Source organism: Poromitra crassiceps, assembly GCF_964638095.1.
Source record: "Poromitra crassiceps genome assembly, chromosome: 2".
Taxonomy (NCBI): domain Eukaryota; kingdom Metazoa; phylum Chordata; class Actinopteri; order Beryciformes; family Melamphaidae; genus Poromitra; species Poromitra crassiceps.
This window is the reverse complement of record NC_139624.1, coordinates 10545411-10561344: the sequence shown is the minus strand read 5'-3', so window position 1 is coordinate 10561344 and position 15934 is coordinate 10545411. Positions and strand designations below refer to the sequence as shown.

At 43.8% G+C, this 15934-nt stretch overlaps 1 pseudogene across 1 annotated transcript in view; it reads right to left on the bottom strand.

Annotated features, from left to right (window-relative positions):
- The window catches only part of LOC310794434 (crystallin J1A-like), a 20704-nt pseudogene extending 10224 nt beyond the window's left edge, over nucleotides 1-10480 (bottom strand). The window contains exons 1-3 of the transcript XR_014554020.1: nucleotides 10439-10480; nucleotides 9920-9994; nucleotides 1595-1774 (exon numbers count right to left, since the gene is read on the bottom strand). The product of XR_014554020.1 is annotated as a crystallin J1A-like (transcript). The remainder of the gene's footprint in view (nucleotides 1-1594; nucleotides 1775-9919; nucleotides 9995-10438) is intronic.
- Between the last annotated feature and the right edge of the window lie 5454 nt (nucleotides 10481-15934).

Below are 15934 nucleotides of genomic sequence, written 5' to 3'. Positions count from 1 at the left end.
AGCTTTATATGCAGATTGAAGAGTGTGTGAGCTATTCCATACCTTAATTCCTCATTCTATGACTGACCTCTGTTTTATTTGTTCAACATTATACACACAATTTCAAGGTGCTCTGTGTGCTTTGATAAATCATTAACACATTCATTTTGAGACCGTCTCAGTAATGAGACCATTACCAAGAAGAGTGTCAACCTCCTATGATGCATCGAATCAAGAATCGAGAAATCTGCCCTATTGCTTTACAGCACAAAGGGAGAGTGCTTTATTACAGCACAAAACAGGAAGAGGGCGCTGTTCTTCCAGAGCAAACAGAGGCAACGCTTTCAGAGTTTCTGGCAATGGCAGATGGTGGAAGGAGGAAAGGAGTACAAGACCGATGGTCAAATCACTTCCAGCATGTTTTTATATATATATACTTCCTATTATAACAATTAGAAGCGCGCTCGATTCCTCGGGTGGAGGAGACTGTGGAGATGATGCACCATTGGTGCAATTATGGAAATCGCAGACGCATCACTCCGCCCACTCTGCGGCCTCGCATACGCGGCTCGGTCGCTGCGCAGCCTCGCCTGCATGCATGCATGCACATAGTTTAGTTTTAGTACATCACAACTGTCCGAGTTGCTAGAGTGACATCACTGATGACATCACAGCTGCCCAAGTGCGGGCGCTCGATTCCTAGGGTGGAGACTCTGGAGATGATGCACCATTGGTGCACTTATGGAAATCGCTCGCTTCGCGTGCCTGCAGTCGCTGCTCAGCTGCTGTTAATCATGACGGATTGTGTGTTTACTAATTATGACAGCATCAATTACCACTGGCCACCGCTCGACAATGATGACAATGATGCCATTGCTCTGGCCACCAATCGACGATTGGGGCTGGTACAACCAGGGCAGACAGTCCGTGCCATAACGGACAGATGGACAGACGGTCCGTGCCATAACGAACGGATGGACAGACGGTCCGTGCCGTAACGGACGGATGGATGGAAGGACACACAGAGTCAGTTATAGAAGCGGTTGCACCGCTTAAAAAATGCTATGGAGCACCTTTAAAATCAACACTTTTGCAGCCAGTGTGCCGGTCTATCAAGCATGGTATCACATTTACAGTGTTCAGTACCTCCACACTGACTCAGTGACTCCAACAAGCTGTAGGCCTGGTCTCCATAGCAGGTCTGCTCCGCTACCTCCACACTGACTCAGTGACTCCAACAAGACGTAGGCCTGGTCTCCATAGCAGGTCTGCTCCCCTACCTCCACACTGACTCAGTGACTCCAACAAGCTGTAGGCCTGGTCTCCATAGCAGGTCTGCTCCCCTACCTCCACACTGACTCAGTGACTCCAACAATATGTAGGCCTGGTCTCCATAGCAGGTCTGCTCCCCTACCTCCACACTGACTCAGTGACTCCAACAATATGTAGGCCTGGTCTCCATAGCAGGTCTGCTCCCCTACCTCCACACTGACTCAGTGACTCCAACAAGACGTAGGCCTGGTCTCCATAGCAGGTCTGCTCCCCTACCTCCACACTGACACAGTGACTCCAACAAGACGTAGGCCTGGTCTCCATAGCAGGTCTGCTCCCCTACCTCCACACTGACTCAGTGACTCCAACAAGACGTAGGCCTGGTCTCCATAGCAGGTCTGCTCCCCTGTCGTCCGCCGGTAGAAGGGATTCGCCGACTGAGGCCGGAACTCCGGACTGGGCTCCAGATCGGCCAGAACTTCTTTAAGCCTGTCCGGGTTGTACATCCAATGCATGGGCTGGGCTGTACAGGTGGAGAACAAACACACACACACACACACACACACACGCACACGCACACGCACACACACACACACACACACACGAAAGAGGGGAGAGAGAGAGAGAGAAAATACTTGAATTTGACCAATATTTCCTCGAAAGGAGACAACCCGGAGCCCAGTGTCATAAGCTGTGTTTCCATTAGCCTACAGTTTTTCGCAAAATAATTGCGATATTTCTACAACTTCGACAATGTACAATTGCGACTTGTAGGCGTTTCCATCTAAGTTGATTTGAGTGACGGTGCACACACCTGAACGCAATTCCCCGTTACCAGCAGCTGCCACAGTGATTACGCACGGGGATCTGCCCCATATCCCGTCCCCTGCATGCTCAAATCCAACCAATGGTCAATGCAAATCACAACATGAAGTTACAGCGCATATAAACGAGCCTGATTATCAATTCAAAAGAAAATGAGTGGCAACATGTTGCTGGCTGCGGCATGCGCGTAGCCACGGGTGCGCTAGGGTGTGCAAATGCCACCCAGACAGGCCACTGGCGCACCCAAAAAAATGGGGTAAAAAAAGTGTTTTGTTTTGTCTGCCAAACACATGTCAACGCTGTCATGCACTGTGTCCAACTGTCCGCTGCCCTATGTGCCCCGGAGCATCATGGGAAACTAGTTAAGCTGTCGTCCACGTAAAGTAAACAAATGCAGGCACGCACAGCAGCAGCAGCAGCAGCAGCAGCAGCAGCGCCAAATCAAGAAGACATGAAACAAAGCTCGCTTTTAAGCTTTTTCGGCAAAGGCAAGAAACGACGAGGAAGAAGATGACTCGTCGTCACCCTCCCCCTCAACAAGTGCGGATTGTAGTGCACCGTTCCCGCACCTGTATTGGTGGTGTACAGTGGAGAACAGACAGAGATGATGAAGAAGATGATGCAGCCGAAATGACGTTAACAGCGGGCAACGCAGCCAACAACACACCGGAGGTTTGTGGCCAGAGGACACTGACGCTACAGATCTCTCTGCAGTAGACGAACATGCCAACCAAATTTGCGTTCTTTCCCGACTAGAACACTCATTGGAAAAAGTAGGTGAGACTTTTTTGAGATACTAAACAAAGTGGTTTTACATGTTGCCAAAAAATACAATTTAATTGACTGCTTCTACCTGCTAATAATGAGTGCGAAAAGGAGCAAACAACACACAAATATTCCTCTAAATCTGGTTTGAAAAGACCCAAATTTTTTGGTCCGCCCCCTGGCACACCCTGGCTTTCTGTGGCACACCCAATGAGCCGAGTCTGGCTACGCTACTGGGCTGCGGTGAATGCAGCGAGTACGACAAAGGAAAAAAGGTAGCCTAATACAACTGGTCCGATTTAGAGATGGAGGGGGAAAAAGGCTGATTTGGTGCAATAATCAGAATGTCGTGTATTATAATTATAACATTGCACCTGAAACGTGTGTAATGTATTACTCACAGTTACTGTATTCACTTCAGTCAGCAGCACCGCACCGGTGTGTGCTTTTCATCCCCTCATCTCGCCGCTCTGCCAAATCCGCGCACACAGGCAGCCTGTCACCATGGACCGATTTCTGCCATTAAACATTATCTATTTTCCCCGGCTCCGCTTTTGCACAACACTCATCTTTCTGCTAGGTACCGTTGCTTCAAAGTTTTCCACTTGCTGCAAAGGTTTTGCCACGGCTTATCGAACCCTTTCTCCATAATTTTCCTTTCATTTTCCGCTCCTTTTCCAAAGGAGAAGATGGGTCACATGACGTGCAAATGCGGAAAATGTGTTTCCATTACACTTTTGCGATAAACTGTTATATCGACACGTCTGAAAAACCACCTCATGAGAGCGCGAAAACATTTTGCGATATTTGGGAGGTTTTTCGAAATTTACGTGTTTCCATTACCCAATTTCTATTGCGATATTTAGATTTTGCGCATTTCTGAGGGTAATGGAAACACGATTAGAGTCTGCTGTGCTCCACTTAGGAGTCTACAGGGACTAAGAAGCATATTCCTGTTTGCTTTCTCTTACATGGTTGACAGGATCTATATACAGTCTGTTGACAGTAGACAGCAATTATTTATAGCAATTAATTTTCAGTGATACAATAATTGACTGTGGAATTGGGTGAATCATGAATCTTAATTTTAACAGAATGTAAACCGATGATGACAATTTGACATCAATGGCATCAGTGATGCAAAGTTGTATGTCTGCGCACAATTGCTCAACTTTGCATCACTGATGACATCACTCACTGATGACATCAGGGCCGGCTGTAGCTCAGGAGGTAGAGCGGGTCGTCCACTAATCGCTTTGGCTAAAAGAGGTCGGTGGTTCGATTCCCGGCTCCTCCAGTCTGCATGTCGAAGTGTCCTTGAACCCCAAATTGCTCCCGTTGGTGTGCCAGCACCCTGCGTGGTAGCTGCCGCCATCGGTGTATGAATGGGTGAATGTACCTACTGACTGTAAAGCGCTTTGGATGAAAGCGCTATATAAATGCAGGCCATTTACCATTTACCATTTACATCACAATGATTGTGCGCAGACATACTGACATGCTGACATACTGACAGACACTCCGGGAATTATAGTATAGATAACATGCAACTAATATTTGTGATAGCTCCCATTAATATGTATCATGATGTAGGAACTCCATGATGCAAATACTTTCATCATAGCTAAATCAGTAGCCTACTGCTTTTCTAACCTTAGGTACAAAGTCAAAGGAAGCACCCCTCGACACCCTATCAGCAGAGATGCTGATACATTGCTCAAGAAATGTATCACAATACAAATACAAAATACTGGTCTGAAAAATGTCAAGTCAAAAGTCAAGTCAAATTTTATTTATATAGCACCTTTCATACACAAAGGCAATTCAAGGTGCTTTACAAAAAAAATAATCGAAAAAACAAGCAGCAAAGCAATGCACATATAAAAAAACACATAAAAAAACACAGCCGACAGTTTTAGTTAAAATATATACTCAAATTAACAAACATGAAACATTATTTCTGTTTTAAATAAGTTACAAGGCATTCTTCAGTATTATTATTACATGCACAGTCCATTTGTTGGAAATGTACAGGAATCTTTTTTTTTTTTTTTAAATTACAGGCCGAGAGAGGCAGTAGTTTAGTAGCAGTTAAAAGCAAGAGTAAACATAAAGGTCTTTAGCTTGGATTTAAAAATAGGCAGAGTAGGGGCAGATCTAATGTGTTCAGGGAGTTTGTTCCAGTTATGAGAGGCATAGTGGGAGAACGCGGCTTCACCATGTTTTGATTTGGTCCTCGGGACAATTAGTAGACCAGTGCCTGAAGATCTCAGGGATCTGGATGGTTCATAGTGTAGAAGCATTTCAGAGATGTAGTGTGGGCCTGACCCGTTGAGAGATTTGTAAACTATTAGCAGAATTTTAAAGTCTATTCTAAGATTTACTGGCAGCCAATGCAGGGATTTGAGAACTGGTGTAATGTGTTCAGCTTTCTTGGTTCTTGTTAGAACTCTAGCAGCCGCATTCTGAATGAGCTGTAGTTGTTTAATAGCTTTTTTGGGAAGACCATTGAAAAGACTGTTGCAGTAGTCTAGCCTGCTAGAAATGAAAGCATGAATTAGTTTTTCAAGATCTTGTTTGGACATATAGCCTCTAATCCTTGCTATATTTTTTAGATGATAGAAGGCAGATTTTCTTATAAGCTTGATGTGGGAGTTGAAATTTAGATCAGAGTCAATAATAATGCCAAGATTTTTTACCTGGTCCTTTGGCTTCAAAGATAGGGATTCGAGGTGAGCAGTAACTTTGAGCCTATCTTCTTTTTTGCCGAAGACAATTATCTCTGTTTTGTCTTTTTTAAGTTGGAGAAAATTCTGGCACATCCAATCATTAATTTGCGCAAGGCACTGACACAGTGTCTCTATGGGGGCATAGTCATCCGATGAGAGGGCTATGTAGAGTTGGGTGTCATCTGCATAGCTATGATAAGCTATTTTGTTTTTTTGCATAATTAGGCCCAGAGAGAGCATATAAAGGTTAAACAGGACAGGACCTAAAATTGATCCTTGGGGTACCCCACATGTCATTTTGGTTTGTTCAGATGTGTAGTTGCCAATGGAGACAAAGTAGTTCCTGTCTTGCAGATAAGATCTGAACCACTCTAGGACCGTGCCGGAAAGCCCGACCCAGTTTTCCAGTCTGTCCAATAGAATTTCGTGGTCAACCGTATCAAAGGCAGCGCTGAGGTCTAGTAACATTAAGATTGAGATTTTACCTGAATCAGTGTTCATTCGGATGTCATTTATAACTCTGATAAGCGCAGTTTCGGTGCTATGATGGGGTCGGAAGCCTGATTGGAAGGGATCTAGGAGATCATTGGAGGATAGAAAGGTATTGAGTTGTTGGTAGACAGTTTTTTCGAGTATTTTGCTAATAAAGGGAAGATTTGATATTGGTCTGTAATTGCTGATTATAGAGGGGTCGAGGCTACGCTTCTTAAGCAAGGGCTTAACAACTGCAGTTTTTAGAGATTTTGGAAAAATGCCTGTAAGAAGAGAGGTATTAATTATCTTCAGTATGTCGGTCACCAGGCAACTGTAGACATTTTTTAGAAAGCTTGTTGGCAGGGTGTCTAGGCAACACGATGAGGATTTAAGGCCTCGTATCGTTTCTTCTAGTTTCTTATGGTCAATGACATTGAACTGAGTCATGTTAATTAAGCACCTATTTTGTGGGTGCGGCGGAGCCACATTTGTTCTTGATGTGGAAATAGTTAGTCTGATATTTATAATTTTATCCCTAAAGAAGGTCGCAAATTCATTGCATTTGACATTGGATAGAAGATCAGGGGCAATTTGTGGGGGGGGGTTTGTCAGCCTGTCAACAGTGGCAAAAAGAGTGCGAGCGTCATTGGTGTTTTTGCTGATAATGTCGGAGAAGAAGAATTTTCTGGAATTTTTTAGTTCCTGGTTGTAGGAGTGAAGACTATTTTTATAGATGTCATAATCGATGTGAAGTTTAGTTTTCCGCCATTTGCGCTCGGCTTTCCTACAATCTCTTTTTTTGTTATTTACAGAGGGAGCGTTTCTCCATGGTGCTTTTTTCTTACCGGAGATTAGTTTAGATCTAATGGGAGCTACAGCATCAATAGCCTTTAGGGTTTTAGAATTGAAGTTATCTAGGAGATCATTGACAGAGGCTGAGGAGAGGGAAGGGGCCAGCGAGAAAGCCTCCATGAACCGTGTGCTAGTGCTCTCGTTGATGTGACGCTTTTTGATGGTTTTTGACCGAGTAAGAGCGATAGGGGTGACCTTGAGTTCAAGAAAGATACAGAGATGGTCGGACAGAGCAACATCACTAGCTGAAAGAAACGATGACTCAAAGCCCTTTGTGATAAATAAGTCTAGGGTATGGCCTCGATTGTGAGTGGGCCCAGAGACATGTTGTAACAGGTCAAAAGTGTCAAGGAGGTTATTCAATTCTTTGGCATTATTATCATTGGGGTTGTCAATATGAATATTAAAATCTCCTGCAATAGTTAAACAGTCGTGTTCTATGGAGATTATATGTATTTGAAATACAAATACGTATTTTGTATTTTGAAAATACATAAAAATACATTTTATAAAAACCAATAAAGAGCTCCAAGGGTTAGTCAATTCATCGTTTAATTGCCAAATATTAGATTAATTGCCTATTTTGATAATCTATTAATCATTTTGAGCCATTTCTTTCAGGAAAAATGTCCTAATTCTCTGATTCCATCTTCTCAAATGTGAAATTTTCTGGTTTCTTTAGATGGTAAATCGTCCTCTGTGACAGTATTCTCCTTTGTGTAAGCTCTAACACACTACAGTTTTTCCATTTCAGTTTTAGCTTTTTTTCAGCACAGCTAATTTCTCCCTCACTTCAGCTGTTAATCACCTTCTGTGAGGGCTTTTGACTTACAGGCAGCATATCTACATGTTAACTTCAAGTTTTCAAACTTTGACCATGTTTAGCCATAGATATCTGACAATATAGGTGGAGACTCTGGAGATGATGCGCCATGGCTGCAGTTATGGAAATCGCCCGCTCCACGGACTCCCAAAATCGTGACTGACAGACAGACAGACACCGCCCACCCACCTAGGTGCCATCACGCAACTGTGCACCGCATTGGCTCATTCTACATTACAGTTGCTCGAGTGACATCACTGATGACATCACAACAATTACTCAAGTGACATCACTGATGACATCACAATCGTGACCCACACTGTCTGCTGCCACTCCCACGCCACACCCACCGCCACCCACTTAGCCAGATTATATTAGTTGTGTCTCTCTAATATGATACACTGGTTTGAATATCCAGTAAACCGTTTCATTTGCAGATAGGCCAGTGCATGCAATATCAAATCATCACATTTATATTAGTAATTTATGTCTGGGGGAATTTCCACCAACACGATGCTTCACTACTAGTTTATGCGAAGAAGTGATGTGAAGTCTGACTCAAGATCCACCCTACTCTGCCTCTGATTTGTGGTTGAGTTTGTTCTGAGGGTAAGCCAATCAGAGGCAGAGTAGAAGTGATGTCAGTCACATTGCCTTTTTTTATCCCACAGTTTAAACGTGTGTCAATGTCAAAAATGTGTCAATTTGAGAATAAAATGACATAACATAAAAAAAAGTATTTTATGTATTTAAAATACACAAAATACAAGGTCTGAAAGTATTTTGATACAAATTAAATCTTATTTTTCTCGGTCCAGCCAAATACAAATGACAAAATACACAAATGTATTTTAAATACGTATTTAAAATACTGCCCATCTCTGCCTATCAGCAGACATGCAGATGTTGTGCAGAGTTTCTGTGCAAGATGTTAGAAAAGAATGAAAAACCATTTGACACCAAGCTGTTTTTCCATGTTACATAACATTCATATCCATAATCATGAGATCTCCGTGACCCAATCCAGAATCGCAACGGTGCTAAATGTGGCGCCACAGTTGCTCCACTTCTGCCTTGACTTAATATTGATGTCATTCATGTGAAGATCTTTATTCACTATCATATTATTGACTGAACTCATTATAGTGCATGCTTATTAAACATTCATGTTCAAGCTGTAAAATTCATGTGTGTAGGCTACGTATATATTTCAGATTCCATTGAAACACCACATTTGAATTAAACCAATATATCCATGTCATTCCTCTTTATTTTTTGACAAGTAAAAAAAAATTATGTTGATTTGAGTAAGTTTGAGCCTTTTAGACTAGTGCAATCTTACGCACTATCTTACGCCTGGTGCAAGCATTGTCATTGCTAGTTTCTAGCACTGAAGTACATCAAAGGATGTGTTTCAGTGGTCATTAAAAGAAAAAACTAGAGATTTCGAGTGCTAGAAACTAGCAATGACAACACATGTCCTTGCACCAGATGGAAGATAGGGCCCTAGCCTAAAAGACCTCAGCAACTTGCCATAAGTCACTTTACACAGAAGCTAGACCAACAGCAGGGCCTAGACACATCAAAATTAGTCTCTTAAAACAGACTGTCTCATCTACATCCGGCGAATGCAGCTAAACAGTCTGTACGTTACACCCCCAGAACATGCACAAGGAAGTTGGGGAAAAGACCTTCACACTGAAAGGAAGTTCGACGGAATCCGACCAATCACGACACGTGTGTCCACGGAAAAAAATTCTGATTGGACTAATGAGCGGAAGACCCGTCTTAAAAAAAATTCTGATTGGACTAATGAGCGGAAGACCCGCCTTTCTGCTTCCCATTCCGGTTGGCGCATGCTTCTCCCCCACGAATTACAGACGGTATGGCGGAAGCATTTGAAAATTGCGGAAGCCAACTCGTCTGTTCTAAGAGACTACATTAAAATGGACTGACCATTGATTTGAAAGGGGATGACCGTTCTGTCCGTTCAAGTTTTGTCCTGTTCAAAATGTGTTCTAAACATAACCAAAATGAAACAAACAAAAATCCATATATCCAGCATGGAATAGTGGAAGCCTTATGAAAAGCATCAGTTTATATGCAGTATAATAATGAGAGGGGGAGATGAGAGCTGAAGGGAAAACCCTGCTGCTGCTGCTGCAGTGAACAGATCAGTCCACAAACCCCTTTATCTTACCTGCTGCATCTGCCACTGCTGCCCCAATAATGGCCCCAACGGCTCTGTCTGCCACGCTCAACGCCATCTGATCCACTATACACAGAGGAACAGTGTTAGTGACTGAAACATGATCCACTATACACAGAGGAACAGTGTTAGTGACTGAAACATGATCCACTATACACAGAGGAACAGTGTTAGTGACTGAAACATGATCCACTATACACAGAGGAACAGTGTGACTGAAACATGCACGGCTTGGAATCAATCTGGATTAAACGGCATATCCATTTACAGCATGGGCTATATAGCATGTGTTTGACGACCAAAAATTGATATCAATGTTATGCATTTCAATACTTCTGGCTTCCTCAAAGAGAACAGACATTGCAGAATAGTAATGGAAAATACTGTATGCTTAGAATATTAATGTGTGTATTTGTACCTCTGGATGTCCTTGAGACAAATACTGTGTGTCATTCTATATTTGTTCTCTATTTTATACCAATAGTAGCCTCCATCAAGGTTTATACTTACCATAGATCCCTTTCTTCAGCGTGTAAAGTTTCACTTGGTGTGTTGACTCACACACTGTCAGTTATGTGACATGGGGAGTGGACATGTACCATCTGCTCAGCCCGCTGATAAGCATTCTCCAATCAGGACCCAAGAAAAACACTTTCAGGCTGTGTTGGAGGTGACAAGGCACAGAAGGCAGTAGGAGGCTGGGCTGGAGATACTGTACTGTATGTTCTAATGAAAGATTTCATGAAGTTTGAGGACACAAAGCAGAGCAGGCATTGTGTCTGTGGAGGGTAATTACTTGGTCTTCGCTGCATTTCGTAGATTCCACTTATCTGTCTTTTGGAGTATGTTTGTCACTTCTAGAAATGGCCTGTTTTAAATGCAACTTAAAGACGAGCTGAACCCAAAAAAAAGTATTTATTTATTTTAGGTCACATCCCTGGGTATTCAGTGCACCTATTTAATAATGTATGCAAAAAAAATAAAAAAATAAATCTAATTTCTTTAGTTTTTCCACACTTTATCACATCAAAAGTTCATTTTTCAGGATTTCATTCATAACTCTAATCTACAGTATGGTGACGTCACAAAGAACTATACAATTTCTACCCCATTTCAACCAATCATATCACGACATGACAGCTGCCAATCAATCTTCATTGACAGGCACCGCCTAGTGCCTGTAACCTGGGCAGAATTTCTAGTCCATAAATGTTAATAGACTTGGCCAATAAGTAAGTAACATACAAAAAAAAAAAACGGTAATGCCTTCATTTAATGTAGAATGCAAAGGACATGTAACTGGCTCGTTAAACTCACAGGAATATTGTATTTACCGCAGCTAGTCGACGCTCCAAGCCGACAGGCAGCACTCTTGCCTCGGCGTGTCCGCACGGAAGCAGCCGGCTGCCTCGTTCTATGCGGATCCCAATCGCGTAGGGGCAGAACAGTACAATACAAGCGCCAGGATTGGCCAACGTGAACTCCAGTCCCCAGAACAGTCCAATCAAATCATCCACACAAGCTATGTCCCGCCTCACGACCCTGTTCCAGTCAAAGCAAACACAGTGTTTCTTTTCACTCGGATACGTCATCACAGACGCTGAGATGTTACTTCAGCTCAACACCAGCAAAGTAAGAAAACATCTTCATCAATGTGACAACATGCAGTGCAGACACACACAACCAGAGAGACAAACACACTGCAAGTAGCACAGATGACAACACAAAAAAAGTGATGAACTGATTTGTGACTTAAAATAAACCAAAAAACATATTCCAAAGACATTTTCAATCGTTCCCATTCCCTCCGGACTGTCTCCACCTGCTCCAAATGTGCCACCATCATCCCCATTCCCAAACAGCAGAAAGTGGCCATGCAGTCTCAATGACTGACGCCCCACAGCCCTCGCGCCCCTAGCCAGCAAGTGCTTGGAGAAGCTGGTTAAATCACACATCTGCCCCATCACCCCCCACCTTCCACCCACATTTGCGTAGCCTGTACTGCCCAAACAGGAGCACAGCGGACGCCATCGCCCACGTCCTGCACTGGCACCTGGAAGAGAGTGGCACCTATGCGAGAATGCTGTTTGTGGACTACAGCTTAGCGTTCAACACCACAGTGCCCTCTATAGCCTGGTCAATAAGCTCCAGGATCTGGGCCTGAACACAGCACTACGTGACTGGATCCACTTCCTGTTGGACCGCCACCAGGTGGTGAGAGTGGACAACCGCACCTCTTCTCTGGAGACTCCACTGACGGGGTGCTTCATCACTTGCTACAGCAAATGTCCCCACATGGACCCCCTGAGGAGGGTGAGGCGCAGCTCTTCGTGGGGTGTGAGCTGTCCAGTCTGCAGGACCTGTACACCTCAGGCATCATGCTGCCCTCAGGGAGGAGATACACCTCAGGCATCACTGCTGCCCTCAGGGAGGAGATACACCTCAGGCATCACTGCTGCCCTCAGGGAGGAGATACACCTCAGGCATCACTGCTGCCCTCAGGGAGGAGATACACCTCAGGCATCATGCTGCCCTCAGGGAGGAGACACACCTCAGGCATCACTGCTGCCCTCAGGGAGGAGATACACCTCAGGCATCACTGCTGCCCTCAGGGAGGAGACACACCTCAGGCATCACTGCTGCCCTCAGGGAGGAGATACACCTCAGGCATCACTGCTGCCCTCAGGGAGGAGATACACCTCAGGCATCACTGCTGCCCTCAGGGAGGAGATACAGGAACTGTACACCTCAGGCATCATCCTCAGGGAGGAGATACACCTCAGGCATCACTGCTGCCCTCAGGGAGGAGATACACCTCAGGCATTGATTGATTGATTGATTGACTTTATTTGGTGATAAAAAACAGGACATAAGACAACATATCACCGAGGATAAAAACACAACAAAGCCCGAAGGCTTATTTCCATTGTGGTCCCCATGGAGACAAGACAGACAACGTAAATACGTGTAACAAAAAAGTGCAAGTGGGAACATAATTTAAAACTAATACAACTCCATTAAAAGATAAATTACTAACTCAGTTTATAATTTACCAAAATAAAAAAATAAAAACTAGAACTAAACATATCAATCAATAAAATAAAAGACCAGCTATACCATAAATAAATAACCAATTCAAGAACTAAAAAGACAGGATAAAACGGTTTAAAGTGCGGATGTTTGTAACCATTTTTTTAAGCCTTTCTTAAAAGTGCAGATAGACTCACTCAGTTTCAAGCACGAAGGTAACATGTTCCATTGAGTCGCTGCATTATATTTGAACGAGTTCCTCCCCATCAGGGTCCTAAATCTGATAGGGATGAAATCAGTAGAACTGCCTCTCGTAGAATACTGGTGACGCTCACTCACACAAGAAAAGTAGCTTTTAAGATACATAGGAACAAAATTCTTAACAATCTTAAAAGTGAACAGCAGCTTGATGTATAAAGTGCGCTTCTCAACTGTCAGCCAATTAAGACTGTCAAAGTGAGCTTGGTCCAGGTGGGTACGTGGATGGACCTTAAGAATGACTCGAATCAACTTGTTTTGAGCCGTTTGTAATTTGTTTTTGAGTTTCTGAGAGAGACCAGTATACCAGCAGATGGCAGCATAGTCAAAATGACTCTGAACAAGTGCAGAAGCCAGAGAGTGAAGGACTGGACTGGTGAGAAAGGCAGCTTTCCTGGCCAGAAACCTGACATGCATGTTAATTTTGCCAAGGACTTTCAGAGCCATATACTCACCTGATAGGTATTTGTCTAAAATGCAGCCAAGGTAGCTTACCTTATCCTTGGCATCAATTTGAATGTCACCAATCTTGATGACGAGACCGGGCGATTTAGACAATTTAATTTTAGAGCCGAATACAATAGCCTCTGTCTTACCTAAATGAAGAGACAATCTGTTGTCGGACAGCCAGTCACAAACACTCTCTAGCTCTGCACTTAAAGCTTTCTCCACAGCAGATTTCTCCTGGTGCGACACCATTAAAACAGAGTCATCAGCATAAAGAAACAAATTACAGGCAGGAGAGGTCGCCGCTCTAAAATCATTAATATATAAAAGAAAAAGCAGGGGTCCGAGGATACTCCCCTGCGGCACCCCCCACCCCATTTCTTGAACTTCAGAAAGCGTTCCGTTAATGTCCACCCTTTAAGCATCACTGCTGCCCTCAGGGAGGAGATACACCTCAGGCATCATGCTGCCCTCAGGGAGGAGATACAGGACCTGTACACCTCAGGCATCATCCTCAGGGAGGAGATACACCTCAGGCATCATGCTGCCCTCAGGGAGGAGATACACCTCAGGCATCACTGCTGCCCTCAGGGAGGAGATACAGGAACTGTACACCTCAGGCATCATCCTCAGGGAGGAGATACACCTCAGGCATCACTGCTGCCCTCAGGGAGGAGATACACCTCAGGCATCACTGCTGCCCTCAGGGAGGAGATACACCTCAGGCATCATGCTGCCCTCAGGGAGGAGATACAGGACCTGTACACCTCAGGCATCATCCTCAGGGAGGAGATACACCTCAGGCATCATGCTGCCCTCAGGGAGGAGATACACCTCAGGCATCACTGCTGCCCTCAGGGAGGAGATACACCTCAGGCATCATGCTGCCCTCAGGGAGGAGATACAGGAACTGTACACCTCAGGCATCATGCTGCCCTCAGGGAGGAGATACACCTCAGGCATCACTGCTGCCCTCAGGGAGGAGATACACCTCAGGCATCACTGCTGCCCTCAGGGAGGAGATACACCTCAGGCATCACTGCTGCCCTCAGGGAGGAGATACACCTCAGGCATCATGCTGCCCTCAGGGAGGAGATACACCTCAGGCATCAGTGCTGCCCTCAGGGAGGAGATACACCTCAGGCATCAGTGCTGCCCTCAGGGAGGAGATACAGGACCCCCATCACATGCATCAGCAGACTGAGGAACAGCTGCTTTCCTCAGGCCACAATAAATAACACACACACACACACACACACACACACACACACACAAACACACACACACACGCACACCCTTGCACATAGTTTGGAGTGCAATATTACTCACTGAGTGAATGTAATTCTGACTGAGTGCAATATTTTTGATGCACAACTGATGCACAACCTTTGACACCTTCCATTGCCATTGTAGCACCTTTAGCTATTGTTTCTTTTTCATTGCATTGTTTGTCTTTTGGACTGTTTCATATTTCATATGACTCTAGTCTTGTGTGTTTTTGACTGTTTCATATGACTCTAGTCTTGTGTGTTTTTGACTGTTTCATATGACTAGTCTTGTGTGTATTTTTCTCTCTTTAGGCTACGTTCATATTTATATACTTATTGCTTTTTTTGCACCCTGTCTTATAATTTATGTGTTTTCTTAAGTTGTGTTGAGCTCTCTCTGCATCCACTATGTATGGCTATGATGTTCATCTTTTTTTCATAGTCAATGTTCACCATATTCATTTATTTTATTATTTTTTTAATGGCCAACATATGATCAATATCAGGTTATATAAGACATTTATAAGACATTTCATAGTTAGATCAATGATTAATGGCTGAATATGATTATGAAGTGAATACGTTGCTGTATGGGTATTGGATATTGCACGATATTGGCATGTCATCATCAGCTGGACCGACAACGTTTTCAAAGTGGAGCACAGGCATCGGCCAGAAACGCATCATATCTCTGCCGAAGTAAAAATGACATATTGACAGTTTAGTTTGAAAGAAAATGTCACATACTAAACAAAAGCATGGCATGTTCTATACGATCCGAACCAAAGATAGCTTTTCCCACTTAGCCCAGTGCGAGAAGAGAAGCGTTGCATTTGTCTACATCTGTCGGTGGCCTATATCACAACCATTCATTTTCATTTATTTATTTAATGTGACTCATTGACCATGATCACATGGTATGGAGCACAAACAAAACATACAAAAACAATATACAATGGCACACGGCATGGCTAGTGCATGTCATTTGAACAAAGGCAGGACA